Source organism: Zingiber officinale, chromosome 4B (assembly GCF_018446385.1).
Source record: "Zingiber officinale cultivar Zhangliang chromosome 4B, Zo_v1.1, whole genome shotgun sequence".
Taxonomy (NCBI): Eukaryota; Viridiplantae; Streptophyta; class Magnoliopsida; order Zingiberales; family Zingiberaceae; genus Zingiber; species Zingiber officinale.
In genome coordinates, this window is record NC_055993.1 from 54,380,963 (window position 1) to 54,385,125 (window position 4,163).

A 4,163-nucleotide genomic window follows, 5' to 3' on the forward strand; every position below is an offset into this window, starting at 1 on the left:
AAGACAACGCTTTAAAAGCGTTGTCGATTTTTGCAAAGACAATGTTTTTGCAACGCTTTTAAAGCGTTGTTTTTTTGGTAGAAAAGACAATGCTTTTGCAACGCTTTAAAAGCATTGTCTTTTTAAAATAAAAAAAAATATTTCCAAAATCATTGTTTTTATATTTACAAAACTATTATTTTTCTTTTACCATATCCAGATTCGAATTTGACATATAATAGAAGTTAATCAGCTTGGATAATGATTTCAAACTCATACCAAAACAATAGAATTTAGCTACAAAGTAGATATTAATATTTACAGGAGAATTCAGCTACAAAGTAGAATTCAGTTAATGGTTTCAAAGACTAAATAATTCTATTTCAAAGTAGATCGTGACATTCAAATTTAAAACAAAAAAGCACAACATAGTTAGCCGGCCTCGAAGGGAACGATCTTCTTGCTTACTTCTACTAGATACACTCAAAAAGGATTGCTGGCTTGAGACTGGGACAAAACACCTACCACTGTGTATCTGTCACAGAAAACAATACCATCAGTATTATGCAAAAGAAAAATTGAAAACAAAGGTCACAGTTCAGACCATACAACAATTAGAAAATCTGGATTGAGGTACAGATGAGATAAATCAAAACTTGACAAGGGTCATTAGTGGACCTATGGTGACAACAATTAGTAAGAAATTTGTTGTGGTTCATAAGCCAATTCCTCATAAACAGGTATGCAAAGCACAAGCACAAAAGTGCACCCATAAATTGTCATGTACACCAAAAATAACATACAAAAATATAGGTGAAAAGTAACAAGATTGAAGTTCTATATCAACTTATAAAAAGTGTAATGATCTATGACAAGAAAAATACATTTGGACAACTCAATCATTTGATAATAAGGGTTATTATCAAGCATTGTTGTTTCTGATATTTGATCGGCAAGCTATGTTGTAACAACACAACTTACATTATACATCTTCCTAAACTTAACAGTAACAAAAACAAAACCTTAATTAACAAGATGGGATCCAAAATAACCAACCTTGGCATTGCCTTGCTTAGAAAAGCCATATTTCATATCCTATCACTGATCTTGTTATAGTACTGTTGAAGAAACCTTTGGTGCACTAACATCGCAGGAGGTCCCAAAACCTTCACGTTGTTGCTATTGTTGTTATTGCTATTGTTGGCATTGTTTATGTGCATCTACCCTGCAAAATAGTAAATAAACATGTAGACAAGATATGACGTTCTATGGTTCACACACATATATACACAGGAAAAAAAAATTAAATAAAAGTGCAGGGAGGTGTAAGAAAGTAAAAGTATATAGGATACATTTGTGCAAACTTGGACATTTCCTTCTCTTGGCGTAATTGTTCTCTTTTCTGCCTATCATCACGGTTGCTTCCATGCATTTTTCTCATTTCTTTGAATCTCTGTAGATTTTAGAAAGAATATAAGCCACATTGACATGTTGTAGGGACTATCATTATTCTAACAAGGTTACAGATGAGGCTATCCTTGACTATGAATGACAACAATTATTAAAAGAGATGTAAATTGTGAAACCAATAAACTAATTCAGGCTCCTCTCTACAAGAAGCATTATTCTTGCTCAACAATGCTCTACAATCAGAAAAGAATAATACATGAACACCAAAAGGGGAACAATCTTACTCTTAACACAAATGCATTATTGTTACCTACAATCTTGGTTGATGGCTTATAATTTCTCATGTCATAAACAGCAACCCAGCAACTGTAACAATGATTGTCGATGGGAATTCGAATCGCAAATGGGTGAGAAAAGAGAGGTTGTAGCCGAAAGATTAAGACCGGCGAGCCTGTTTGCATACTATCAAATTGGCAGCAGATCCCAGAAGTGACAAGTTTCCTGCAACTGTGCTGACCCAAGCCAACATGAGCCATGCCTTGGTCTCTTCACCAGGAGAAATTTCTGCAGCAGAAGCTGCCACCCGAGCTCCAAGTAACAAGACTGAAGCAAGCATATATATACAAGTTAGAAAACAAGCATGCAAAGAGAAGGATAGTTAAGATTAAGTTTTGCCAAGCAACATTATTCATCTGTCAAAATTTGAGAAACAAGGATTCTAAGTACAGAACATTCTAAGTTTTATCAAGCATGATTGTTAGACAGGGACAGTGTATGCATATAAGAAAGAGGCCATGAAAATAAAAATGAATGCAACATCTTTTATTATGTCTCTTGTTTGCTCGACACATCTGAATGAAAATCTCAATGTATAATCTAAGGAGCACACAAAGCATCACATGGATGCAACCAACAAATTCAACAACACCAATATTTGGAAGTCTCATATTGCTGATAAGCACTCAAAACCCAGTTCTTACACCTCTAATCTTCCATTATCTATGAACAGAAAGAAGGTCTAAGATAGCATACCAGTTGGTACGTTGGAGGCAACATTTGAGAGAAAAAGAATAACAACAGTTAGGACTAAAGATCCACTAGCAGTGTCGATGCGCGCATAGGGTTCCATATAATCTCACAAAGCGCTTGGTAAGCCAGTCTTGTTAAAGCCATCAACAGTGATGAACATCCCACAAAAGAACAGTAACAATGAATAGGAAACCTGCTTTCACAAGCATTATGATCTAAGTCAACAATCCAAAAAGTAATCAAACAGAAACAGTAGCAATGAACTTCTGACAAACGGAAACAAAGTTGTTCGAGGACAGACACAACTTTGTTGCTTGTTAAGCAAAATCCAACAGCAAAAGGTTTACTTTTCATATGAATTTTCAGAGAAAAATGAAATGTTGTTATTACCTTCTCAAGGGAAGGACGGGCATCCTGGAAATCGAGTACAATTAGAGCAAGAGCAGCAGCAATGGTGGACCACGACTTCAAGAGGAAAAGTTCAAAGAAAGAAATCGCTAGGGCATAAACCTTCTTAAAGCAAAACATCAGAGAAAACAAACAAAAAGAAGAGGGTTTCAGAATCTCACGATCGTAACCAACTAACTTCCTCCCCAAAAAACTACGATTGAAAGAGGGATTCCTTGATGCAGTGAAATCAAGCGATGAGTCTCCATGCTTCGAGAAGCGCTTACCCTCCAACCTTAAGGAAGATGCATGTCACATACCTGAGGAAGATGAATGTCACCTTGGCAAAGGATTTGTACAAACCTGAGGATGATGAATGCCACATAAAAAGGGAAAGAAAATGTCGCACGGCTTTGGTAGAGCATCGTTCGGCGAAGAGGGGTTCACCGAAGAGGGGTTCACCACCGACGAGAGGTTCACGGAGTGGAGTTAGACAGTAGCATACCAGAAGCCACCGGGATCTGCCGTGGTCAAACTGCCTCAGCGTCGGGGGCGAAGGAGGTGAAGAGCTGGGTCGATCTGTCGCGGTCGATCGCCTCAGCACCGGGATCTGCCACTTGACGAAGCGTGAATGAGGCAACGGAGTCTAAGCCACCGGGATCTGCCGTGGTCTTGACGGAGAGGAGTTCGGAGGAGTGGTTCGCGAAGAGGGGTTTGCCGGAGAGGGGTTTACCGGAGAGGAGTTGGAAGGAGAGGAGGAGTTGGATGGAGAAGGCAGCTTGAGATGAGAAGTTGGGAGAAGGGTTCGGGATAAAAATGATCGGAAGATAGGAGTTGGGAGAAGGGTTCGGGTTTTCTACTCCTTATCTAGATCCAACGGTTTGTATTAATCAAGATTTAGATCCAACGGTTTATATTAATCAAGATTTAAATGAGATTTTAAACATAGACAACGCTTTTTATAAAATGTTGTCGTAGACACTAAAAATCAGTCTAATAGACAACGCTTTTTACAAAGCGTTGTCTTTGACCCGTAAAAATCACTAATAGACAACGGTTTTTAGAAAAGCGATGTCTATTAATAAGAAAATAATGAAATAGACAACGCTTTTCACTAAAAGCGTTGTTAAAAAAAAATAGACAACGCTTTTTATAAAAAGCGTTGTCGTTTAAGTGTTGTAGAATCCCGATTTTTTTGTAGTGGATGCTCCCACTGAATTCTATAATTCATGTGGGACAAGATCCACATCATACTAACCCTTAAGTTAGCTTTGGCTAATATGCCCAAGATTTAGTATAATCGGTAGGTAACGATTTACCAATTACATCTCTATACAACTCTTGTTTATAGGATCATT

At 37.6% G+C, this 4,163-nt stretch overlaps 1 pseudogene; it reads right to left on the bottom strand.

Annotated features, from left to right (window-relative positions):
- Positions 1-271: 271 nt before the first annotated feature.
- On the bottom strand, positions 272-3,571 carry LOC121977548 (annotated as a pseudogene).
- Positions 3,572-4,163: the final 592 nt, after the last annotated feature.